Raw genomic sequence first — 27,749 nt, 5'->3', positions numbered from 1 at the left:
AGCTGGGTATTTCAGGGCACATCCACTGGCAGTCAGAACTGCGCTTTTGTGAAGATGGAGAGCTGAATTTCAGTGGTTTGTGTTGGTTACTTGTTGTTTGTGATTTCTTTTTCATCGTGCTGGTTACATATTGTTTGTGATTTCTTTTTCATCTTTTTTTTTTTGGCCTTGCCGTGCAGCATGCAGGATCTTAGTTCCCCGACCAGGGATTGAACCTGTGCCCCCTGCTTTGGGAATGTGGAGTCTTAACCACTGGACCACCAGGGAAGTCCTTTCTTTTCATCTTCGGGTCTTTCCCTCTTTCTCCCCTGATATGTGTCTTTATCATCAAATGGAACAGAGAAACACGTGATTTGTATGATTTAGGTCAGCAGTCCCCAAAGTTAGAGACTGGAAGATGGGAGGTGGGTGGAGCGAGGTGGTGGATTCAGTGGGTGAGGAGGGAAGTGGACAGCCCTAAGCAGAGATTCCCTTCCCTGGGCCAGACCTTCCCCTCCGCCGCCCTCCTTCCCAGCCGCTGTAGGTCACGTCCAGCCCACCCCCCGCCACCTTCGCCCTTGGTGTCCTTTACCTCCTCCTTCTCTGGGAGATTGCCACTAACGTTTGGAATGGGTCACGCCCAACACTAAATTTTGACAGCAAGTTAAAAGCCAAAATGCATTCTCTTTTGCTTTTTGTACTGCCTAAAAAAGGACATCCTGCGTAGATTAGCAAGTGACATGCACGGACAGTGCTGAATGGAACCTTTAGGTTATTGATTCTAAATAACCGTAACTCCTGTCTGAAATGTTTCCTTTGTGTCTAGGGAGCCCTGAGTGAACGCTTCCTGGGACTGGCCGTTCACTCCCAGCCCTTCAGGCAGCCCGTTTACCTTGGGCACCCCTGTTGGAAATGCCTTCTGTAAACGTGACTGAAACCAGGCTCCCTGGCACTTCCCACCCACTGGTCTAATTTTACCCCCTGGGGATCACCCTGAAGGAATCTAATTCTTCTTCCATGGGCTAGAATTTCAAAGATTTGAGGGACCATCTCCTGTCCCCAGTGAATCTTCTATTCTCCAAGTTCTTCATATAAACTAACCTCCCCAGGCTGGTAACTCTCCTCTTAACAGAAGCTAGAGTTTGTATGATGATCTTTCTAAAGTGTGACTCCTGGACCCAGACATGGCCCCAGATGTGGCCCAACCAGCACAGAGGAGAACGGATGACCGCCTTCCTCATCTTCAAATTAGACGACACATGACACTCTCAACTCACATGGAATTTTTAGTTATGCTTCTAAGTCGTCATCTGTCCCATATAACAATCTTATATAAACCACATTCATGGAGGTTTTTTTTTCTTTTGACCCAAGTGGGTTTTAGTTTTTTGAAGCAAATAAAGAACCTTAAATATATTCCTTTTGAAATTTTATTGTGTTTGACTTGCCCGACTGCCAGGGGTTTTGAGGGGACTGCTGGATCCTAATTTCATCATCCAGTCATCTGGTTGCCCCTGTGCCGCCCACAGCTGTAACCACCATGCCATCAGTCTTCTCATCCACGTTGTGTGAAGGAAGCAGCCACAGAATGAGGCAGAACCCTGAGACCTCCCCACCTGTAACCTGTACTTTTGCTCTTCTGGCAGCACTCCTGGGAGGCTGTTGTTCACTGAGCTTATACTCTACTCAGTGATGCTCTCTTACAGCGCGTGTCCCTCTTTCTTGACTACAAGGATGTGTAGATGAGCGTGTAGCCAGAATGTCACCTCCACGTGGAATTCATCACTGTGTCCCAGCTCGGAAGACAGTGCCTGGATGTCTTAGGCGGTTGGTCCATAGTATTTGTTGAATAAATGGGCGAATGAAGGGTGTCAGGGGAGAGTTGTTCACATGTCTTACTAAAGTCCAGCTACACTGTTTTCCTTTATCCCACACCCAGTGATGTTGGCTTCCTAGTTAAAAAAGAAAACCCGCTACCCTGCCATGATTCATTCCTAGCCATCCATACTGTCTTCTGTAGTCCCTACATATTTTTTTTGACTCATTTTTTTTTATTATTTGCTTTCTCACATTTTTCTTAAAAAACAAAACAAAACAGGTTTATTGAAGTTTAATTGATACACAAAAAACCCCCCAACAAAATCCTGGATGTATTTAATGTATACAGTTTGATGAGTGGACATATGCACACACCTGTGAAACCATCACCACAGTCAAGGTATAAACATATCCATCCCCTCCAAGAGTTTCCTCCTACTCTTTTGTGTTTTGTAGTTGTTCTTGTCTTGGTGGTAAGAACACTTACCATGAGGTCTGCCCTCCTAACAAATTGTGAAGTGTACAATATTGAATTCTTCACTGTAGGCACTGTATTGAGCAGTAGACTTCTATAATATATATATATATATATATATATATATATATAAATTAATTAATTATTTATTTTTGGCTGCGTTGGGTCTTTGCTGCTGCACACGGGCTTTCTCTAGTTGTGGCGAGTGGGGGCTACTCTTCATTGTGGTGCACAGGCTTCTCATTGCGGTGGCTTCTCTTGCTGTGGAGCACGGGCTCTAGGCACGTGGACTTCAGTAGTTGTGGCACGTGGACTCAGTAGTTGTGGCATGCGGGCTCAGTAGTTGTGGCATGCGGGCTTCAGTAGTTGTGGCTCGTGGGCTCTAGAGCCCAGGCTCAGTAGTTGTGGCGCACGGGCTTAGTGGCTCTGCGGCATGTGGGATCTTCTCGGACTAGGGCTCGAACCCGTGTCCCCTGCATTGGCAGGCGGATTCTTACCCACTGGGCCACCAGGGAAGGCCTAGACTTCTAGAATTTATTCATCCCGTATAACTGAGACTTTATACCCACTGAACACAGCTCCTCTTTATCCGTCTACCAAGCCCTTGGCAACCCTCATTCCACTCTCTGCTTCTGTGAGTTTGACTATTTTAGATCCCTTGTGGAAGTGGACTCATGCAGTATTTGTCCTTCTGTGGAGGCTTACTTCACTCAGCACGGTGTCATCTGGGTTAGTCCGTGTTGTCACATACAGCAGGAGACTGCTTCCTTTTTGCTGCTGTGCATAAACCTTCTCAGCCTGACTCTTTCCTGAGGTCCAGGTCTTGTCAGTCTGTAGTTTCCAGAATTGACCTTCCTCCCCTTTTCAGGACTAATGTTTGCACACTGCTAAGAGATCTCCTTACTTCTCCTGTGGTACATGATTTCTCCAACCTCCCCAGTAATAATCTTATTTCTGGACAATATTTTATTCCAACATGGATTCATTAAGAGCAGTTAACTGACCCAGCTGTCTCTCTGTAGATTAAAAAAGCCCTAGTTGGAATACATTTTGCTATCCATTCTGTTTTTTAAAACTTTCTTTCCCTTTGGATGACTATGAAATTCTCGCAGTGCTGGTTTCTTCCTGAGTAAATGAGTCTAAATTTGAAATTTTTTTCTTTTTCTTTTTTCTGGCCACACTGCTCAGCACATGGGATCTTAATTCCCTGACTAGGGATTGAACCTGTGCCCCTGGCAGTGGAAGCATGGAGTCTAACTACTGGACTGCCAGGGAAGTCCCTAAACTTGCAATTTCTAATGAAGAAGTTTTTCTTAGCATAATCACTAATTGAGATAACATTTCTCTCTACTGACAATTTTTCATTTATAATATCTCAATTCAAAATCTAAGTATTTTGGGTGGTGGGTTCCAAAATAGAACAATGGGTTTCACACTCACCCTGTGTTTCTGCTTGTATTTACAATTTACAAATCACTTTCCACTGTCCATCGGTTCAGCTCAGCTGACTTTTCTCCTCCTCTCTCAGACACTCACCTTCATCTTATCTTCCATTCTGTCTCTCTTGCATTTTGGGACCTGGCATGTGCTGTGTCCTCTTTCTGTTCTTGAGGAGGTGTTAGGTGTTTTCCTTCCACATTTTAGTTTTTACAAATACAGTTTTTGATCGCAAAAATTCACACCCTTACGAAGCCTCTTGTCGTTTTCTGTTCACGTTTAACTAGGCATCATCTTGTCTTTTTTTTTGTTTTTATTTTATTTCGTAGCCTATCTGCTGATGCAGCATCACTTTTGTTTCCAGTAAATGAAAGGAAAACATTTCCACCCACTTAGTAGTTAGGCAAAGGGAAGAAAAGAAGCTTGAGTGCTCAGCAGTTCTCTGAGGTAAGTACATGATGGATTGACATTTTATTCTGTTTCACTGTTTGGTTCACAGATTGGTGTTTTGTATCTTCTGTAGTTTGGTGATTATTTGTTAAGGTTTTTACTTGATGCTTTTTAAGACAGGGATTTGATCCTATATAAAAAGAGTTTCCATTAAAACAGAAGGTTCTGATTTTTTTTTTCAGGCATAAAGAATTACTTTGCTACAGAATGCAATGGATTATGTTTAGCGTGATAGGAACAAACAAATATTTCAAATTATCCATATGACTGTTGGTCAAATCCTGCAAACTGCTAGCAAATGTGAAAATAATCCAGACTGATTATGATGAATTTTGTCCCAGAATCAAAGGAACTGTTGCTGGAATTAAAACAAGAACGAGGATCTTACTGCTCCATTTGTCTGTGGAGGGAAATGATGAAGGACAGGGATTTGCTATTTACAGTTTTTCTCCCACAGAGGGAGAAAGCTTCAAAGTTTCAAAGTGGGTTTGATATGGTTTTTTTTCTTTCAGTTGTCAATCCTTTGTTCAGAAAAACCAATATTCTGGCCTAAGGAAATATCAATGGAAATGTCTTCCAAGTGTTGGCCAATAATGATACCATATAAAAATACCATTTAGAATGTTTTAACCTAATGTTTTAAGGTGTTAATGGTAAAATGTGAAAGCTATATGCTTTTAAAAATTGAGGTATCATTTACATACAGAAAGACAAACGCGTACCGTCGCCTAACTACTACACAGTCGAGATATAGAATAATCCCGTTACCCACAAAATTCCCTTGTGCCTTTTGTGGTCAGACCCTCTCCCCACCCTCACTCCCTGACAGCCACTCATCTGTCTCCTCTCCCTCTATTTTCCAGAATATTGTATGGATGGAATCATAGAGAATGTAAGCCTTTGAGTCTGGCTGCTTTTTTTTTTTTTTTTTTTTTTTTTTGTGGTACGCGGGCCTCTCACTGTTGTGGCCTCTCCCATTGCGGAGCACAGACTCCGGACGTGCAGGCTCAGCGGCCATGGCTCACGGGCCCAGCCGCTCCACGGCATGTGGGATCTTCCCAGACTGGGGCACGAACCTGTGTCCCCTGCATCGGCAGACGGACTCTCAAACACTGTGCCACCAGGGAAGCCCCAGTCTGGCTGCTTTCACTTAGCAAAATGCATTTGAGATTGTTTCGTGTTTATTAATCTTTATAGCTGAGTAGGGGTCCACTGTATGGATATACCCGACTTTATCATTCACCAGTCGAAAAAATTTGGATTTTTTCCCTACAACTCTTGATGATTATGAATAAAGTCGCTACAAACATTTGAATAGTGTTTATTTTATTTTATTTTTTTTTGCGGTACGCAGGCCTCTCACTGCTGTGGCCTCTCCCGTTGCGGAGCACAGGCTCCGGACGCGCAGGCTCAGAGGCCATGGCTCACGGGCCCAGCCACTCCGCGGCATGTGGAATCTTCCCAGACCAGGGCACGAACCCGTGTCCCCTGCATCGGCAGGCGGACACTCAACCACTGCGCCACCAGGGAAGCCCTTTATTTTATTTTTCATTTTTACTTTTTTGTGAACACGAGTGTTTGTTGAAGTTGGGTAAATCCCTAGAAATAGAATTGCTGGGTGTCCGTTATGTTATAAGAAATCGCCAGGCTGTGGCTGTATTATCCGCATTCCCACCAGCAGTGCAGGGGGAATTCTGCTTGCTTGGCATCTTCATCAGCACTTGGTTTTCTGAGTTTTCTCCTCTCGTTCCAATAGGTTTGTTCTGGTTTCTTATTAGGGTATCATTTTGTATTTTCCTAATGATGTAATGGGGAGCATCTTTTCATAATCTTATTTGCTACCCATAGCAAATCAGTTCTTTAATGAGGTGTCTGTTCAGATCTTTCGCCTGTTTTTAAAATTGGGTTGTTTGTTTACTTATTATTAAGTTTTGATAGTTCTTTATAAATTTAGGATCCAAACATATATCAGACATGTGTTTTATCAGACATACGTTTTGCCAACATTTTCTCCCAGTCTGTGGCTTCTCTTTTTCCTTCGTTTAGCAGTGTATTTTGCAAAGCCGAAGTTTTAAAAAAATATTTATTTTATTCAAGTATAGTTGACTTACAATGTGTTAATTTCTGCTGTACAGCAAAGTGATTCAGTTATACATATATATACATTCGTTTTCATATTCTTTTCCATTATGGTTTATCACAGGATATTGAATATGTTCCCTATGCTCTGCAGCAGGACCTTGTTGTTTGTCCATTCAATAAATAATAGTTTGCATCTGCTGACCCCAAACTCCCAATCCATCCCTCCCTCCACCGCCCTTGGCAACCACAAAGCTGTTCTTTATGTCGCAAAGCAGAAGTTTTTAATTTTGATGAAGTCCAACTTAATCTATCTTTTATGAGTTGTACTTTCATATCATATCTAAGAAATTTTGCCAAGTCACAAAGTTTTTCTCCTATGTTTACTTTTGTAGTTTAGGTTTATAGTTACAGTTTTAGGTTTTACATTAAGGTCTATGATCCATTTTGGGTAAAATGTTGTGGAATAAGGTATGAATTAAGGTTTATTTCTTTGCATGTGGCCATCCAATTATTCTAGCAACATTTGTTGAAAAAACTGTTCTTTCTCTTTTGAATTGTCATTGCATTTGTGTTGAAAATCAGTTGACAAAATATATGTGAGTCTACTTCTGGACTGTGTGTTTTGTTCTACTGATCTATGTGTCTATCTCTCTTCAGTTCCTTACCGTCTTAAGTATTACAGCTTCATGGTAAATCTCAGCTTTGTTCTTTGTAAAAAGTGTTTTGGCTTATTGCAGTTCCTTTGCCTCTCCATGAAAATTTTAGAATAAGCTTGCCAATTTCTACAAAAATGTCTACTGGGATTTTGAAGGAATTTGCATTAAATCTATAAATTAATTTGGGAGAATTGACATCTTAACAATATTGAGTCTTCCAATCCATGAACACAGTATATCTCATGTTTATTTAAGTATTTAAATTTTTTTTGCCAGCATTTGGTAGTTTTTAGCATACAGATCTTGAACATATTTATTGGATTTGTACCTCAGTAGTTCATGTTTTGGGGTTCTATTGTAAATAGTAGTTTAAAAAAGTCAATTTCCAATTTTTTATTTCTGGTACCTAAAAGTACAACTGTTTTTTATATGTTGATCAGGACCCAGTTATTAGTCCTTGTAGCTCCTTTGTAGGTTCTTTGGGATTTTTTTTTTTAAACATCTTAATTGGAGTATAATTGCTTTACAATGGTGTGTTAGTTTCTGCTGTATAACAAAGTAAATCAGCTATACTTATACATATACCCCCATGTCCCCTCCCTCTTGCGTCTCCCTCCCTTCCTCCCTATCCCACCCCTCTAGGTGGTCACAAAGCACTGAGCTGATCTTCCTGTGCTATGTGGCTGCTTCCCACTAGCTATCTGTTTTACATTTGGTAGTGTATATAAGTCCATGCCACTCTCTCACTTTGTCCCAGCTTACCCTTCCCCCTCCCCGTGTCCTCAATGGGATTTTTAATGTACAGAATCTTATTGATGGCTTTTCATTTCTCACTTTCTCTTATTAAAAAATGAAATAGGGATATTAATCTCTGATTTCTCCCTCCTTTTTCATGGATTAGTGAGAGAATTCTGAAAAGCAAGCTTCTTGTAAGAAAGGTGTAATAAACATTATAATTGTAATGTATTTTAGTTAAGAAATCTATTAAGATAGCAATTGATACATGTGATAATTACAATTCAAATCCAGTATGATCAGTGCCCTCTAAAATCTATTGTATATCCACAGTAACAGTGCTGGAATGATGTTAAACATAATGGAAATTTTATCCTCCAGTGTTTTAAACCTTCAGGAGCTTCTCTAGGTTTTTACATTGCCATTTTCTAAAGGATAACGGATTGAGCTTTAGAGCTGTAGGTCAATTTATATCATCTGAGGTTATGAGATAATTGTCATATTTTTATAATTATCTTTTAAGAGTGATCCTTGTTTTAATGAATATCAGATTATAGTTAGTTTCCTTGGACTGGTTGCCATTTCTTTTCCAAAATTAAAAACACGTATACACACACTGTATTTCAAAAGGAACAATGGTGAAATTTTTGATGAGTCAATGAATAGTCAGTGCAAAGTGAAAAAACTAGAGAATAAACTTCAATAGTTGCAAATACCTGCCTTAACTATGGCTGTACTTTATTAAACTTCATTGATCAATTTTTTTGTAAAATTGTAAGCATGTTGAAGAAAGGGAGAAAGTGCAGCATAATCAATGAATAGACGTGATTTGCCTCCTACTGAAAAATAATCATTGCAGAATATTTTATGATAATTATCCTAATAAAAGAAAGAAGGAGTGATTTTTTTGCCATTTTATTAGCCATTATCCTATACAAATGTAGCTTTGATGACACATTTTTACATCTACACTCTATGATATATAAAAGCAATGACAGGGCTTCCCTGGTGGCGCAGTGGATGAGAGTCCGCCTGCCGATGCAGGGGACACAGGTTCGTGCCCCGGTCCAGGAAGATCCCACATGCCGCGGAGCGGCTGGGCTCGTGAGCCGTGGCCACTGGGCCTGCACGTCTGGAGCCTGTGCTCCACAATAGGAGAGGCAACAACAGTGAGAGGCCCCAACAGTGAGAGGCCCTCGTACCGCAAAAAAAAAAAAAAAAAAAAAAAAGCAATGATAAAATTCTATTTAAGGAAAATAGATGCCACTTAAAGAAAATTATTATGATTTTTAGTGTTTTCATTTTCATCTTAATTGTAATAACTTTTAATATAATTTTTGGGACATAATCAGATTTTCAAATATCAGTATTTTGTTTGATGCTTTGTTTTTTTTTTTAAACAGGAACTAGTACTTTATTGTTAGGGCACTGATTGTTTTAAGTGTACAGTTCAGTGATTTTTAGTATATTCACAAATTGTGCAATCATTGCCACCATTTAACGTCAGAGCATTTTCTACACCCCAGAAATAGACCCTGTACCAACAAGCAGTAACCCCCAACCTCTACTTCCCCAGCCCTTGGAAACCATTAATTTGTTTTCTGTTTCTATGAATTTGTCTACTCTGGAAATTTCACCTAAATGGAATCATACTATATATGTGGCCTCTTGCTCCTGCCTTCTTTCACTTAGCATTATGTTTTCAGTGTTCATCCATGTTGTAGCATGTAACAGTACTTCATTACTTTTTATGGCTGAATAATATTCCACTGTATGGACAGGGCAGATTTTATTATCCATTTATCAGTTGATGGACATCTGGATTGTTTCCACTTTTTGGCTATAATGCATAATGCTGTTATGAACATTTCTGTATGAGTATTTGTGAGAACATTCATTTTCAATTCTCTTGCTGGGTCTTATGGTAATTCTATATTTAACTCTTTGAGGAACTGCCAAATTACATTCCAAAGTGGCTGTGCCACTTTACATTCTCACCAATGACATATGAGGGTTCCAGTTTCTCTGCGTCCTCACCAACACTTGTTATTGTCCATATTTTTTATTATAGCCATCCTAATGAGTATGAAGTGTTATCTCATTGTGGCTTTGATTTGCATTTCTCTAATGATGAATGATGTTGAGTATCTTTTCATGTGCATATTGGCCACATATATGTTCTTTGGAGAAATGTCCATTCAAATCGTTTGCCCATTTAATAAATTAAATTATTTATCTTTTTTATTGGTGAGTTGTAAGAGTTCTTTAATTACTCTGGACACTAGACTTTTACCAGATGTATGATTTTTAAGTATTTTCTCCCATTCTATGGGTTGTCTTTTCACTTTCTTGATAGTGTCCTTTGAAGCACAAACATTTTTAGTTTTGATGAAGTCTAATTTATCTTTCATTGTTTTGTGCATTTGGTGTTATCTAAGAAATAATTGCCTGTAATAATTAAATGTAAATTGAATATTTACATTTATGTTTTCTTCTAGGAGTTTAATAGTTTCAGCTCTTACGTTTGAGTCTTTGATTCATTTGGAGTTAATTTTTGTATATGGTGCGAGGTAGAGCTACAGCTTCATTCCTTTGTATGTGGATATCCAGTTGTCCCAGTCTCTGTTGAAAAGACTTATTCTTTCTCTGTTGAATTGTCATGCACCTTTGTCAAAACTCAATTGACCATACATAAGTGGTTTAATTTCTGGACTCTCAAGTCTATTTCATTGACCTGTAAGTCTATTTTTTTTTTTTTTCGGTACACGGGCCTCTCACTGCTGTGGCCTCTCCCGTTGCGGAGCACAGGCTCCGGACGCGCAGGCTCAGCAGCCATGGCTCACGGGCCCAGCCGCGCCGTGGCATGTGGGATCTTCCCGGATCGGGGCACGAACCCGTGTCCCCTGCATCGGCAGGCGGACTCTCAACCACTGTGCCACCAGGGAAGCCCTGTAAGTCTATTCTTACGCCAGTACTGCATAGTCTTGATTGCTGTAGCTTTGTAGTAAGTTTTGAAATGGTGAAGTGTGAGTCTTCCAACTTTCTTCTTTTTCAAGACTGTCTTGGCAATTCAGGGTCCCTTGCATTTCCACATGAATTTTAGGATCAGCTTGTCAATTTCTGTTAAAAAGTCGGCTGGGATTTTGATAGATGTCTCATTGAATATGAATACCAATTTGTGGAATATTACCATCTTAACAATATTAAGTTGTCTTCCATGAAATTGGGATGGCATTCTATTTCTTTAGATCTTTAATTTCTTTCAACAATGTTTTATAGTTTTCCATGTTCAAATCTTGCACTACTTTTGTTAAGAGTATTCCTAAATATTTTATTCTTTTCTATGCTATTGTAAATGGAACTGTTTTCTTTTTTAAAATATTTTATTTTATTTTTTTAACATCTTTATTGGAGTATAATTGCTTTATAATGGTGTGTTAGTTTCTGCTTTATAACAAAGTGAATCAGCTATACATATACATATATCCCCATGTCTCCTCCCTCTTGCCTCTCCCTCCCCCCCTCCCTATCCCATCCCTCTAGGTGGTCACAAAGCACCGAGTTGATCTCCCTGTGCTATGCGGCTGCTTCCCACTAGCTATCTATTTTACATTTGGTAGTGTATATATGTCCATGCCACTCTCTCACTTTGTCCCAGCTTACCCTTCTCCCTCCCCGTATCCTCAAGTCCATTCTCTACATCTGCGTCTTTATTCCTGTCTTGGCCCTAGGTTCTTCAGAACCATTTTTTTTTTTTAAGATTCCATATATACGTGTTAGCATATGGTATTTGTTTTTCTCTTTCTGACTTCACTCTGTATGGCAGTCTCCAGGTCCATCCACCTCACTACAACTAACTCAATGTTGTTTCTTTTTATGGCTGAGTAATATTCCACTGTATATATGTGCCACATTTTCTTTATCCATTCATCTGTCGATGGACACTTAGGTTGCTTCCATGTCCTGGCTATTGTAAATAGAGCTTCTATGAACATTGTGGTACATGACTCTTTTTGAATTATGGTTTTCTCAGGGTATATGCCCAGTAGTGGGATTGCTGGGTCATATGGTAGTTCTATTTTTAGTTTTTTAAGGAACCTCCATACTGTTCTCCATAGTTAATTTGCCCAACTCTTAATATCATTATTGGGCATTTAATTATTTATTCCTTTTTGAAAACTTGGTTGCCGATTTCCACTTGATAGCCTCATTGTTTCCAAGATCTAAGATAAAATTTAAAATTTAAAATTTCTGTTCTTTTCAAGTCTGTTATATCTGACATTTTGTTCTTTAAGTAATTAATTATGATTTAACAAGGGTGATTTGACCTCAGGACATTAACTAACAGACATTTGTTTTTAAGAGATTTGCTACCACTATTAATCAAGGAAGATGAACATGAAAATAAGATCCTAAGTAAACTTGCTAATTGCTAATTTGATAATTTCTTGTAGTTCACCTTATCATTGTCTCTCCTTTAAACAAAGCCAGCTACAAAGAAAATATTCTTAGGTGAATAAAAACATGTCCTTTCCTATACTTAAAAAAATCAACTGATGTCTAAAAAGTTTAAGTTTAGTTACCCCCAGTTCAGAGAATTCCAAAGCATTCCTCAGTCTGAAGGATATTCTTAGAGGTGGAAAAAAAGGAAATTGTGCTACAGCAAAGCAAATGAAAGTCTCAAAGTGAAAAATCTGTAGTGAGATGAATCGTCAATCACTCTTCAAGGTCTAATTCTTCCTATTGAATTTTCTTATTTTGGCTCAGTGACACATTCAGTGAAGGGTCATGATTTTATATAATTAATTCCATGACTATAAGTACTGAAAAAAGAGAGGTTATTAAAACTCAGGAGACTTCTGAGTTCTAGTAAAACCATTAAGAAGGAACTAACGTGATAATGAAATGAAAAGCAATTCAAAACTTATCAGCCTAATAAAGAATATTACCAAATAAAAATCTCTGAAAATGAAACAAAGGGAAAAAAAACCTCACCAGCTCAGATTAACAATCTGTTATGATGGGTTTGGCCCTCATTAAATCAGCCATGATATCTTGAAGAGGGTATTTAATTACCAAGTGATTTGTAACCCGATTCATGGGAAAGTTATAGGGGGAATTGTAAGCATCTTGACATCAGCAACACACACACAAAGTCTAGCCACAAACGTGGTCTATCCTTTGGTACTCGCCTGTCTTTTCTGTCAACCAGTTAGAAGCATTTCTTTCCTCTGCAAGGCAGTGAGTTACACATACAGTGCATCGAAATAACAGCATTCTGCCAAGAAGGACAAAGTATTTCATCTCTATGAAGGGAGTTTGATGTCAAGAAATGCTTTGTGGTGGATGGCAGTACGTACAGGTCTCCCCCCTCCATTTTTACAGTGGTGAAGGGAAGAGAGGATTAAGTGTCCAACCTTGGACTCTAATTCCTTACTGCAGAAGAAAGGCTGGCTTTCCCCTAAGGGGACTTGTGCTCATTCCATCTTGTTTCTACACAGGATTGTAGAGCACACAACTATTACATTTTACAACCACCAACAAGCCTGAGATGAGCCATCATGCAAAATTCAGGTCATCAGGATCTCAGAGATGCCAGGTGTTCTCTCCTGCTCCGAGTGTCTGCTCCCACCTTAACATCCCTCATCCCTCATTCTCTTCAGCATCTTCCATTCCTGTTTCACTTCCTTCTCCCTCGTCTCCTTTCTTCAAGGCTCTTCTTCTCCCAGTACCCTTAAGTTACTTCTGGGTGCTGTCGACTGAAGAAAAACTCACAACCTAAAAGTTGCCAGTTAAGTTTTATTTGGGGAACTTTCTGAGGACTATAGCCCAGGAGGCAGCCTCTCAGATAGCTCAGAGGAACTGCTCCGAAGAGGTAAGGGAGGGGCCAGGATACAAAGAAGTTTTTGCTGAAAACAAAACAAAACAAAACAAAACAAAACAAAACACGTAGTTGAACATCAAAAGATTACTGCTGATCACAAAAACCAGACATCTCAAGTTAATGATTTTAGTGCTTTTCTATGTATGGGAAGATGCAAGAGTCTGGGCTCATTGAAATTATTCTCTAGATATGCACCTTAACTATCTAGGACCAGTATCCTGTTTTTCTCCATCCTGAATCCCCTCAGGGCCCAAGGTGTGGTGGCTACAGTGGCTGATGGCGTGATGGCCACAACGTTTGTTGTTTACTGAAATGGCAGGCCACGTTCTTTGTCCACAGTGCCCAGCAGAGTCTTAGAAATCTCACTGTTCTCAACTCCCCAGGCACATAACCCATGCTTATGAGCTTTCCCATAATAATCTCCAGTAATTATAAAATTGGAATGGACTTTAAGAAGTAAAGGTAACTGAGAGGTAACTGAGAAAGTGGTGTGCGCCCCATCACACAGAAGTGGCTGGACTGGAATGGGAACACCATGCCTTTGGACCTTCCTAAATGCCTGATGAGTTAATTCACACCAGGCTGGTAATAGCCAATGCTGGCACATTGTCAAGTCTCTGAAGTGTTTTTTCCAGAAGTATATAGAGCCATTGGATGAATCAGTATGGTACATCTTCTTGGAGCATGAATTCAACTAGAACTGATATTGGGAAAAAAATGAAAGACTGTGTTAAGCTATTGTCTCTCACCTTCCTCTACCTTTCCGTGTTCAATGTTGTGGTGTTGGGCTGAGACTCTGCAAACACGGTTCTACTTTGGAGCTGCTCCTTTTTGGGTGCCGCCTAAAGGGGGCGCTAAAGCGTGGCTGCTAGGCTGGAGGGGGAAGAAGGGACCTCCTTCTTCCTGTTTGTTTCCTGTTAGTGACCACCCAGGGACTGACTGCCCAGTGACAGTTTCTTACCCCGCAGCATCCAATGTTCCAGTAGCAATGGTTGCACTTTTTCCCACATGTACAGAACCCATCTCATTGGTCCCCTTAGAAACACCCGCACTGCTGTTTATGTTTCCTCCCGCAGAGAGCTCCATCCCCTGTGGGACTCCGCCTCTCTGCTTCTAGGGTTTAAGGATCCCAACTGCTTCCTTTTGTTTCCCAGCACTGGGGGGTTGGTTGCTTTCTGCATTACAACCTCTGTGAACCTTGGGGTCCCCTATTTCCATTTTTTAGGTCACCAGTGCTTGGTTATCAACTTTATATGTTAAATTCTCAGTTAAAATCGTGGGCGTGGTTTCTGTTTCCTGTCCAGACTCTGACTGATAGAAGTACTTCAATCCGTATTTACGATTATATTAAAATAATCATAAATATCTATGGAGTAGAGCACAGAATTTAATTACATTTAAAAGACAAAACAGTGACTTCCCTGGTGGTCCAGTGGTAAAGAGTCCACCTTCCAATGCAGGGGACGTGGGTTCGATCCCTGGTTGGGGAACTAAGATCCCACATGTTACAGGCCAAGCCCGCGTGCCACAACTATTGAGCTTGCACACCTGAACGAGAGAGCCTGTGTGCCGCAAACTGCAGAGCCCACGTACCACAACTAGAGAAAGAAAACCTGCATGCCACAACTAGAGAGAAGCCCACGTGCCTCAAGGAAGATCCCGCGTGCCGCAACTAAGACCCAATGCAGCCAAAAAAAAGAAAAGAAAAGAAAAAACAGGAACTTCTTCAAAGGAATTTGACACCTCTTCAGAAATGCCTCCTGCATTCCCTTCCAGACACCTTCATTATCTTCCTTTAGGGGTACCTTAGTGGGAAAGTTAAAGAAGCAGTGGTTTGTGGAGTTATTCCCGAGGGTGTGTTAATGCCAGGAGCGGGGGCTTCCAGAGACGAATGCCTTCATTTAAAGAGATGGAGATGGCACGCTGGTTGGGAGGATCACTTTTAGCAGCTCTCCACAAATTTTACCTACGAGCAAGTCAGATTGTATCATCAGAGATGAAGAGTGTGTGACTTTAAATGGCATTATGCAAGTAATGATCGGAAAATAGCAATGGATTGGTATCAGAAGCACTGTTTTCCTGAACTCTATAAAATTTTAATAGAAAGTTTCAGCTGGAGCTGAGTGGCCCACCCCATATGGGCTGGGTAGTTCATGCATGAATCAGAGCTTTAAACAGCCCTTGGAGATGGGATAAGTCGAAACTTCTGATTGGAGCCAGAGCTAAACTAGCAGCTGTGGTTTGTCCTGTTCACTGATCAGCAAAGCTTCTGTTTCACATCGGAACACCCCTGCATATGCTTGGCAGGTGGATGGCATCTTCTTTGCGACGCCCAGAGAAGACATAACCGCGGAGCATCATCCTTCTTGAGCAGGCTCCCAATGTCCTTCTTGAAGAAAATAAGGCAAGAGAACAGCAAGAGAGCAACTCATTCTTGAGAGTGTATCAAACATTAAATTGTTCATAATGCAGTTTAGTGTCAGGAGATAAATCAGTCTTTTTTTAAATCATAAATTTATTTATTTATTTATGGTTGCGTCGGGTCATCGTTGCTGCGTGCGGGCTTTCTCTACTTGTGGCGAGCAGAGGCTACTCTTCATTGCTGTGCGCGGGCTTCTCATTGCGGTAGCTTCTCTTGTTGCGGAGCACAGGCTCTAGGCACGCGGGCTTCAGTAGTTGTGGTGCACGGGCTTAGTAACTCTGCGGCATGTGGGATCTTCCTGGACCAGGGCTTGAACCCCTGTCCCCTGCATTGGCAGACGGATTCTTAACCACTGCGCCACCAGGGAAGTCCCGATAAATCAGTCTTGCGTTGCTAAAGTAGTAAATGCAATGGTAACGATAGAAACAGGTACACAGCCTCCTAGTACTGCAAATAGAAAACCAGGGCATGGAAATTACACTGTGGTCAAAAGTAATGTCCAGTAATAGTTGCGTAAGATGTATGGAATAGGTTGGGATCAATGAAGCTGCACATGTGGGTTTGGGTCAGGCCCATGAAGCTTATGGAATCTAGGTAAAGCTTTCTTCTACTGTTAAGTGTGTAAAATTGCATGAATATGAATGACAAGGTAGTCTTTATGGGAAGGGAACCCCTAAAAAAGGGCAACTTGAGAAGAGGACCCACCCCATCCCCTTGCCTGATTAATGGTCAGAAGTAGAGAGCAGAGAGAATCTGTGACAGGAGAATGATCTATATGAAAACATCTTTCCATGCTACCTGGCGGAAGCTTCCTGAAATCATGGAAGCACAGAATATGAAACTCTGGAATGCTAGAGTTGGTTCCATAACACACAGACACCCTTTCCTAGTTACAGGTAATTGTTTGGATTCCTTCGCTTATATCCTTGAAAATAACCAAGCCTAGAATTAATTCACCTGAGAAACAAAACTTAAACACAACCCAGATAATTCACTTACTGAATTATATTCTTAGAAATGAAAGCCAGTCTCCCACCCAAATGTATTTTAAGGTCCCCTCGTTCCATGGGATGGTCCTGAGAAGTTCTGCAGTGAGGAAACCCGTTAAATGTTTTATCCATTTTTTTCAACTTTATCGGAACACACAATTCTTTTTTCATGTAGCATCTCTTAAGATCCAGTGGAACCTGCATTTTTTTTTTTTTTTTTTTTTTTTTGCGGTATGCAGGCCTCTCTCTGCCGTGGCCTCTCCTGTCGTGGAGCACAGGCTCCTGATGCGCAGGCTCAGCGGCCGTGGCTCACAGGCCCAGCCGCTCTGCGGCATGTGGGATCTTCCTGGACCGGGGCACGAACCCGTGTTCCCTGCATCGGCAGGCGGACTCTCAACCACTGCGCCACCAGGGAAGCCCCTTTTTTTTTTTTTTTTAAATTTTCAACATGGACTTTTTTTCTGCTGTCCTCGATTTTGTGGTTTATGTTTTTAGAGGTTTTTTTCATATTTTTTTCTATTATGGTTTATTACAGGATACTGAATGTAGTTCCCTGTGCTCTACAGTAGGACCTGTTGTTTAATCCATCCTATATATACTAGTTTGCGTCTGCTAATCCCAAACTCCCAATCCTTCCCTCCCTCACCCTACTCCCCCTTGGCATCCACAAGTCTGTTCTCTATGTCTGTGAGTCTGTTTCTGTTTTGTAGGTAAGTTCATTTGTGTCATATTTTAGATTCCACATGTACGTGATATCATATGGTATTCGTCTTTCTCTTTCTGACTTACTTCACTTAGTATGATAATCTCTAGTTGCATCCATGTTGCTGCAAATGGCATTATTTCATTCTTTTTTATGGCTGAGTAGTATTCCATTGTGTGTGTGTGTGTGTGTGTGTGTGTGTATATGTATATATATCTCACATCTCCTTTGTCCTTTCATCTGTCAACGGACATTTAGGTTGTTTCCATGTATTGTAAATTGTGCTGCTATGAACATAGGGATGCCTGTATCCTTTTGAATTAGAGTTTTGTCTGGATATATGCCCAGGAGTGGGATTGCTGGATCATATGGTAGTTCTATTTTTAGTTTTTTGAGGAAGCTCCATACTGTTTTCCATAGTGGCTGTGTCAATTTACATTCCCACCAACAGTGCAAGAGGCAGTGGAACCTACATTTTAAAGATCAGTCTGGGAGGTGGCCTAAAATATTCTCCTGCATATAGAAACACAGTTGAAGATTGGTGTCTTCTTTTGGAAAATTTATTGGAGCTTATTCTTAGGTAACTTGATCTAAACAAGTGAGTGTGATAATCATAAGGATTGTTGATTATTATTTTGGTAGGTCTGCTTTTCACACGCCTGGTAGGATTGGAATTCCCCAACTCCTTGAAATTAGGCATGGCCATGTGACTTAATCTGGTCAATAGGATGTGGACAGAGTCTTTATGATTTAGTGCATCAATTACTGCACTCACTTCTTCCTGCCATAACAGTTCCAGATGGTGGAGTTGTTGTCAGACTCTGTCCCTTAGTGAAGATGACAGGGAGCAGAGCCCGCTCTGTGCCCCCTTATGGCTGATGCATAATGAACAGTTAACATGAGAGAAAAATAATTATTTATTTTTTCTAGCCATGGGAGTTGTAGGGCTGTTACTTACTGCAGCATAGTTTAGCTTATTCTGACTGATACAGAAATTGCTACCAGGAGTCAGATGCTAGCATAGCAAGAAAGTTATAATTTGTCATTGGCTCGAAGGACAAGTCGTAGGCAGTGAAGAAACTGTGATAAAGCCTGGAAAGATGAGAATCCTCGTTATGCAGGTGCAAAAATTTTGGTGAAACTGTTGTTCACAGTTATTTGGAAGGCAGATTGTATGCCTAATGAATTTGCAGTTCTAGAGAAAGAGACAGGAAAACAATAGGGTTGACTCTTGAACAACCATGAATCAAGTAGTACCATAGTATTTACTGTGGAAAAAAAATCTGTGTATAAGTGGACCTGCACAGTTCAAATTCATGTTCAAGGATCACCTGTATTAGTAACATGTTGGTTTCTGCTGGCTGCACTTGACAAAGTATTGTAAGAGACAAGGTCAGAAAAGAATTAGCTGGATTCCAAGCAGGAGGTCACGGAAGATTTGAGGCTTTGCAATATTGGAAAGGCTGACTGATTTTAGATTCCAAGCAGCAGGAGATAAAATTGAGAGAAACTTTTAGTAGTAAAAAACATTAAATCTGAGTCTTGCAGCACAGGGCATGACCTCTGTGCCTACTGTTATAAACCATTCAAATGATTATATTTCCTTGGCTATCACACCATTATTAAAACCTCTGCAAGGGCTAAGGTGCACCAGAGTAAAGATCCAAATAAGACATGTCTTGAAGGTAACTGTGGTTGTGCCTGTTGGCAGATGGAGTTTTCTGGAATCAAATAGATAAAAGACTAAATCGTTGCAAGGGGTACAAGGGGTACACTTGCAAGGGGTACACTTCCAAAAGAATCACCGGGTTGGACTAAAAGAGACTATAACTATTAAAGACCTAAAACGGCCCTTGGGCCCCAAACATTTAGGTCTGGAAGTAGGCTGAGCAAGCCGTGCAGGCCCTGAGCAGAGCATCCACCCTGATGCCTACTTCAGGATGTGTCAAGGAGCATCATGTAACAGGAGGCCAGGCCCTGTGGAGGATGATGGATATGAGGCTTCTTGCAGGGAGCACGTTCGGGGACTAATATCCCGCCCGCCCAGCATAGACCTCAGAGTATTTGTCCAGGGGATTGCAGAATTGCTGAAGGCCACTATCTGTTATATACCTCCCATTTTCCTTCTTTCCAAATAGAAATGTTTGTTGGAGTTTTCTCTTCCTTATTTCATCTTCATAAATTGGGTGTGTGTGGGGTAGATAACTTGTCTTTTTATTCTGTAAGTCTCCAGGACAAGAAGAGGCACATCCAGGACCAGTTTAGTCGCTGTGTATCACCTCCTTTCATGGACTGAATTGTGTCCCCTCAAATCAAATACTGAAGGCTTAACCTCCAAGGAGACGACACTTGGAGACAGGAACTTTAAGGAGGAAATTAGGGTTAAGTGAGGCCATAACGTGAGGTCCTAAGCCGAAAAGATAGGTCTCAGGGGAAACCAACCTTGCCGATCTTGGACTCCCAGCCTCCAGGACTGCGTGAAATAAACTTCTGTTGTTTAAGTCCTGCAGTCTTTGGAATTTGTTACACCAGCCTGAGGAAACTAATACACCTCTGGATGAAAGGACGAACATACATTACCCAGAGGTGCTGGATCAATGACTGGGGAGGGAATAAGTGAATTTTGTTTAAAGGAAGAAAACTGAGCTGACTCTCCACGAGAGAGGTGGATTGCGGTGGATTCTGGTTATCATTAGTACTCTTCAGCCGTTAACGTTATATTTCCATGACCCCTTGAAGAGCGGCGTGGTCACGTGGCTCCCTTGGCCAATGAGATGTGAGCAGAAGTGACAGGTGTTCGTCTAGGCAGAATCCTTTAAGAGCTAATGCACCATTTGTCATCTCCCCTCCCCTCTGCCACAGCATTTGTGATGTTCCAGATGGTAGAGTGTCTGTCAACCGGTGTCCCTGAATGCAGATTACACGGAGCAGTCCCAGCCAATCTATTGAGCAGGGTGAGAAATAATGTTTACAGCCATTGAGATTTTGGGGGGTGTTTGTAAATGTGGCATAACCTAGTCTACCTCAATGGATCTAATCAATAATATGGGTTGGGAAAATTTCCAAAATTCTTATAGAAAATTTGATTGTGTAATACGATTAAATCAATATATTGGAGCTTGTCCTTCATTAGATAAAGAAGTAAAGCTGATATTGGAAGATACCCATCAGTCACTACACTGTCCTTTGTCTTCAAAGGTGATGCTATTGAATCACTGTCGGAAGAACATGTTTTAAGTTAATTTGTCAGCAGTTGTAATGGATTCTCTTAAAACTATTCACTCTTCTCCACTCAGCTGCCTCTAGGAAGGCGAGGGTTATATGTAATCATCAATCGGAGCCAGGCGGGGCCTCAAACCCGCCACGTCAGTTCCATTCACTCTGTGCTGCAATAAGTGCGCACGAACAGTTGACAGCAGCAAGGCAGAGTCACCAGGGAATCTTCAGGTCATAGTTTAGCTTAAACATGAACCACAAACCAGGAACAAGGAATGGCCACCACAGATTAAAGACATTTGTACGATCGAGGCGTAGTGACCTGAGGAACAACTGTTGTATACCTTCATGAATAATGAGTTTGCAAGAAAGTTTCACCATGTGCAATGCCAATAACTTATCGATAAAATTCTAAGAAGGTAGGCTGCTGCGTTGTTATAATAGGGAGTTAAGAGAAGCTGAAAACATTCTATGGAGTAGAATGCATGGTTGTCTGTTGTGTGGTTTGTTGTTTATTCTCTTAACAGTGCTTCAGAAAGCAGAGAATCTCAAGGGTGTGTGTGTGTGTGTGTGTGTGTGTGAGAGAGAGAGAGAGAGAGAGAGAGAGAGAGAGAGAGAGAGAGAGAGAAAGGGAGGAATCTTGAAGAGTAAACTTTTGGGAAAGACTGCATATGAGGGAGAAGGTAGAATTTTAGTCTTCAATCAAACCATCGTCCCTGTCTTCCAGAAACTATCTTCTGCCACATTTGCTCAAGCAGTCATTCCGTGCAGTGTGGTCCCTCCTCACAACTATTTGCCCGAGGGGCCTCTTGACCCAAAGTGGGCCCTTCCCTGGGCTTTTTGACCAAGAGCCTAGAGTCGCTCTAGTGACAGAAGTCATAAGAGATGAAGCTGACAGAGTGGAATTGCTGGCAGAGTGGTCTTGCCCCTCTAGAAGGCCTGTGGTGAGAGACAGGAGAATAAAGCAGGTTGTAGAGGGGATGGCTGGAGACCAAGACTGTCAGGGTTCCAGGGCCTGGCTTCATCTTGTCCTGTCCTTGACTAGCACAAGACAACCCAGTATCCTTATGTATTAGTTTCCTATGGCTGCTGTAACAAATTCCCACAACCTAGGTGGGCTTAAAATAACAGAAATGTATTCTTTCAAAGTTCTGGAGGCCAGAAGACCAAGATCAAGGTGTTGGCATGGCTGGTTCCCTTCAAGGGCTCTGAGGGAGGGAAACTGTCCAGAGCCCTCTGCTTGCTCCTGGGGATGGGTGGCTGTTCCTGGCATTCCCTGATGTGGAGATGTGGCACTCCAATCTGTGCCTCTGCTGTTACACGCATGCTGTCCACCTCTCTTTGCATTGTCTTCTCTCTGTGTGTCTGTCTCTATGTCTCTTCTCCTCTTTTTGTAAGGACACCAGTCATACTGGATGAGGGCCACTGTAATGACCTCATCTTAACTTGATCACACCTTCCAAGACCCTATTTCCAAATAAGGTCACATTTATAGGTGCTGGGGTTAAAACTTGAACACATCTTCTGCAGAGGACATAATTCAAACCATAACACCTTGTATGTATCTTTTCCCTTAAGCTTCCTGGAAATGACCTCTGTCTCTTGCACTTTCGCTTGGATTTGTGGGGAGGGCACCTGAGGCAGAACTTGAGGCCCTGAAGACAGAGTGGGTGTGAGGGAAGGAGCACTGAAGAGAGCTGTACAAGTATCCATCGGTGTTGGGAGGGGATACTGGATTAGGAGCTGAATTAATAGAATGACTCAAAGGCGAGGTGTGTGAGGCTGCATAGACTCTTGGCTCAGGAGAGGACAACCAGGGTTAGAGCCGTTGGGACTCTTGCCTTTGGAAGACAGAAATCCAGCTCAAAACTGCTTAAGTAAAAAAAAAGAAAGGGGTGGCTTCCCTGATGGCGCGGTGGTTGAGAATCTGCCTGCTAATGCAGGGACACGGGTTCGGGCCCTGGTCTGGGAGGATCCCACATGCCGTGGAGCAACTAGGCCCATGTTCCATAACTACTGAGCCTGCGCATCTGGAGCCTGTGCTCTGCAACAAGAGAGGCCACGATAGTGAGAGGCCCGTGCACCGCGATGAAGAGTGGCCCCCGCTCGCCGCAACTAGAGAAAGCCCTCGCACAGAAATGAAGACCCAACAAGCCAAAAATAAATAAATTAATTAATTAAAAAAAAAAAAGGGAGGTGGAATTACTGACACATGTAACTGGGAAGAGAGGAGATGTTATATATAAAGCAGAATAAAGTATAACTGTTGCTCTTTTACGTGGAAATATCAAAAAGAGCCAGGAAATATCTTGTTATTATGTCTAAAAATTAATAATACCAATAATAATATTTAAAAAATGAGTACCCAGCTGTATTTGAATACATTATTGAATGGCCAATTTTTAAACTAAATATGACTCTACAATAATTACTTAAACTATACATAACATTCTTTCTTTTTTCTAAAGAAAGAAGGCGGCTTTTTACTGAAATAGACAGAAAAGGTTTCCTGGAGGAGTTAAAATACCAGCTATATTTGTCTGATGAATTACATTAATTTTTAAAATTTTTTAAAACTTTTTATTTTATATTGGGGTATAGTTGATTAACAATGCTGTGATAGTTTCAGGTGTCCGGCAGAGTGATTCTGTTATATAAATACATGTATCTCTTCTTTTTCAAATTCTTTTCCCGTTTAGGTTGTTACATAATATTGAGCAGAGCTCCCTGTGCTATACAGTAGGTCCTTGTTGGTTATCCATTTTAAATATAGCAGTGTGTATATGTCAACCCAAACTCCCTAACTATCCCTTCTCCCCACCCTTCCCCCCGGTAACCATAAATTCCTTCTCTAAGTCTGTGAGTCTGTTTCTGTTTTGTAAGTAAGTTCATTTGTATCATTTCTTTTTAGATTCCAAGTTGAAGCAATATCATATTTCTCTTTCCCTGACTTCACTCAGTATGACAATCTCTAGGTTCATGATATATATATATATATATATATATATATTTTTTTTTTTTTTTGCGGTACACGGGCCTCTCACTGCTGTGGCCTCTCCCGTTGCAGAGCACAGGCTCCGGACGTGCAGGCTCAGCGGCCATGGCTCACGGGCCCAGCTGCTCCGCGGCATGTGGGATCCTCCCGGACCGGGGCACGAACCGCGTCCCCTGCATCGGCAGGTGGACTCTCAACCACTGCGCCACCAGGGAAGCCCGGTTCATGATATTTTTAATCGTCCGCCATTGATATACTTTTAAGTCGTTTACAACCTTTTGCTATTAGAAATAATGAAGTTTTTTGTGCATATACATGATTTCATACAGGTGCGAGTATACCTGTAGAATACATTCCCCCAAGGATAAATGTGTCAGACAGGGGTCAGTCAGGAAAACAGAAGCCAGTCCATGTAGTTCTGGTGTTAAAGATTTGAATAAAGGCAGTGAGGGCTTACACATCCTTGTCAGATCCAGGTCAGCAAAGGTTAGGGAAGATGCAAACGGCAATCTCAGGTCGAAGCCTCTGAGTCGGGGGTCCTTAGAAGCTCACTGCGAAATTGCTGTAGCTCCAGGAAGCTCTCACCAAGGACCTCACTGTGCAGTGCAAGGTCGTGGCTCTCAAGAGCTTACCAGGAGCAAGCATCAGACTCCCGGCTTCCATGCCTGGCTCCACCTCTATATGCAAAACAGCGGTGGCTCCTCTCCTGTTTCTCATCTGCAAGGGCTTCTTATTGGAGGACTAACTCAGAACAAACCTGCGACCGGCTTCTGGGGAATATAGCTCCTCCCTTTTCTTTTCTGATTCAGAGACTTTAGAAGGGGTGGGTAGTGATGAAGGGTTGACAGCAGACAATCCAGTGCAAGCCATGTGTAGAGAAGTGCTGGGTTGATGGGTATGTAAACTTTAAATTTCAACTGATACTTCCTAATTGCTGCTCAGAGAGGCTGTACCAGTTTGCATCTCCAGCCAAGAGTGTAAAAGAGTATTTATAAGAATGCCTCTTTCCTTACACTCTTGTCTACACAATGAATTATAAAAAATTTTTAACTTTGCAAAACCAGTAATGGAAAAGAATATTCTATTGTAGTTTCTAATTTGTATTTTTAAATGATGAGACTGAGTGTTTTTCAGTTTTAAAAGACATTCCCCCCCAACCCCGCCGTGACTAGTCTGTTCATGTCCTTTGTCCATTTTTATATGATGTTGCTGCACTTTTTCTTATTGATTTATAGGAGCCCTTTGTCATAGTGCTACAAACATATACCAGTTCTGGTCTTTTTTTTGCCATGCATAAAATTTTAATGCTCTTTATTCAGATTTGAAAAATCTTCTATTTATAGCTTTTGGATTTTGTATCATACATGAAAGTCCTTCCCTACTTTGAGAACATCAGGGAATTTGCCCTTAGTTTCTTCAACAATATTTATGGATTTTTAAAAATTTAAATGTTTGACCCATTTGTGATTTATTTTGATATGATGAGTGTCATAGGGATCCAACTTGATACTTTCCACATGAATCAAAGGAAAGCAGAGAGTTCTAGATTAAACTGTATTCCTTCTAGAGGTTATACATTGCAGACATTCCACCTGTAGGCTCGAGCAACCCCAGGTCAGGTTGAGCAGGCAGAGGACTGGGAAAGACTTCGGGCTGGGACAAAGCTGGAGGCAGATGTGAGCTTGGCACGTTCACAGCTGGGAATGAGACTAGCCTAGGATGGGCTGGTGATGTGACGTGGAAGAGAGAAGATGGGTCCACCTGGAGGGAGCCATGCTACGGATGCGCCTCAGTATCAGGCCAAGGTGGTAAGGAACAGAGCTGTGAGTAGAGAGCTGCAGTCACCGCATTTTGGGAAGTCTGGCCTGGCTGAGGATTGGTGGGAGGGAGGGCAGATGACACAGCAGGGGAACCTGAGTGGATGTGCTGTCCCAGCCCCAGGCTGAGCCCACTCAGGACTCATTCCCCAGGGCTGGGTGGGCGGCTGAGGCAGAGGAACTGCCTACAGACAAGGGGCAAGTTTCAAACCAGGACTCTCAGGGGCATCCCTGGAGTCAGATCGGAGGGTCCCCAGGCAGCCTGGAGACCTGGGGTTCTGCTTCTGCTCCTGACTCAACCCCAGAGAGCTTCACATCAGACCAAGCGTCCTTGTGGGATCCATGGCTCAATAATGAGACTTAATAGAGAGGGTGAGGAGTTTGCACTGTGCCAGGGTGTAGGTGAGCTCTATACCTACCATCTCATTTAATCCTCACCTGCTACCATCCCCATTTTATAGATTGGGAAACTGAGGCTTAACTCACTCAAGGTCACAGGGATTGAAAATGGTGGCGCTGGTCCTGAGAAGAGTCTCTCTGACTCCAGAACTGAGCTCTTAATTGCTCTGAAGTTACCTCTGTGACTCAGGGTCAGCAAAACTTTTCTCTGCTCTTGGTTATGAGCAAAGGGCAAAGATTCATGTACACATATAAACTCTTCCATTGTAATTAAAAATGTACTTACACATTGGGATGTACAAGAAAGTAATTCTGAATTGTTGACATACCTTCTAGTGTGATCAGGTAGATACCTACATAGATTCTAAGAACTTCATTGGGGAAGACATCCCCTTCTTCCCAAATTACTTGTCCCAGCTTCTCACAGATGCCTGGTGTTCCTCAGAGGGAGACAAGGGCTTTCCTGAGAGATAAGGTTTAAACTAAAGGCTGGGCTGCTGTCTGTTCCTCTGTGCCCTTCACATTCTCTGCAGGGCACCTGAAGCAGAGATTTAATTATTTTTTTCTAGAATAAGGGAGGAGAAAAGGTGGCCTTTAAAGTAATGTTTATCCTTCACATTCACTCGCTATTTTTGTGTAATTATTTGATAAGAAAACCAAAGTTATAGGATTGACCGTGTTACTGTGAAAGGGAGGGAACAAACAGTCTCTAAGCACTTTCTCAGCAGGCTGTGACTCTCCTTTTCACTAGCAGTGGGCTTCCTGTAGTCCAGAAATCACGGCTGCCTACAGGGGCACCACCACCCGGGCTGTTGTACAGCGTCGCCTGCTTAGAAGGGCTCTGTGTTTTGTTTAATGCACCACGGTCGCTGTCTTAAAATTCTTAATAGTTTTTGCACAAGGGACCTTGCATTTTCTTTTTGCACTGGGTCCTGCAAATTAGGTACACGATCCTGCCTGAAATAACATGGTTAGGGACACTTGTAGAAACTTGGGATAGAATACTTTATTGACCTCCAGTGACGTCCTGCATCTTAAGGGTAGGTGATAAAATGTGGGAGCCCCAGGTGCAAGGAGCAAATTTGGTAAGGTTTTATGTAGGATGCCACCTGGCATCTTTCTACAGGCACCTCTGCAAACTTTCTGCCCTCTTCCTTGCTGTAACAATCCACAACCCACAATTAAAGCAGCAGAGCTGTTGTTGAGAGAAATGGGAGAACTAAGCTTGCAACTAGGACCTTTGCTCCAAACTCTCAGTTGTTTATCCTCCAAGAATTCTGTGAGCCTGTCTGCCTGGGGCTCTTCGTACCTTGTAATATATAGTCCATTAATACTGAGAGAATTTCCAGGTGGATCCTGTTTCGCCTGACAGCCTGGCACCAAAGAGAGCACTTAGGGGAGTGGGTTTTGAATCTGGTTCATGTTAAATCATTTGCAGAAGTCCAGGAGATAAGACATAAACTTGTGCTTGTTGAAGCAGAGATGCCTCAACTGCTGCATCTCCTTCTTCATACCTACCTTCCCTCTTACCTCTAGAGTGCTATAGAGAAAAGTTTACAAACTCCTGGCCTAGATCCATGTATGGTCCTACCAATGTTTGTCAAAAATCTAAGCTTACTTCAATCTGAAGCATTCCAGCTCAGAACACAAAAATTACAAGAAGAATGAAAAATTCTCTATGGTAAAATGTAT

The 27,749-nt window shown here is 41.7% G+C and overlaps 1 long non-coding RNA gene across 3 annotated transcripts in view; it reads left to right on the top strand.

Moving 5' to 3' along the window:
* The first annotated feature begins 211 nt into the window (after positions 1-211).
* Positions 212-27,749, top strand: part of LOC113630139 (uncharacterized) — a 54,890-nt gene continuing 27,352 nt past the window's right edge. The window contains exons 1-4 of one of the 3 annotated variants that reach the window (XR_003436830.1): positions 212-1,806; positions 2,078-2,197; positions 4,039-4,156; positions 5,514-5,564. This is a non-coding gene — a long non-coding RNA (uncharacterized LOC113630139). Of the gene's footprint in view, positions 1,807-2,077; positions 2,198-4,038; positions 4,157-4,341; positions 5,140-5,513; positions 5,565-27,749 lie in introns of those variants that run through there. The other 2 variants (XR_003436831.1, XR_003436832.1) reach the window with 2 other exon arrangements.

Source organism: Aethalodelphis obliquidens, unplaced genomic scaffold (assembly GCF_003676395.1).
Source record: "Aethalodelphis obliquidens isolate GAN/ISIS:26980383/991018 unplaced genomic scaffold, ASM367639v1 scaffold29, whole genome shotgun sequence".
In the NCBI taxonomy this organism is placed as follows: domain Eukaryota; kingdom Metazoa; phylum Chordata; class Mammalia; order Artiodactyla; family Delphinidae; genus Aethalodelphis; species Aethalodelphis obliquidens.
The sequence above is the reverse complement of the archived record's forward strand: the minus strand, read 5'-3'. Positions and strand labels throughout refer to the sequence as shown.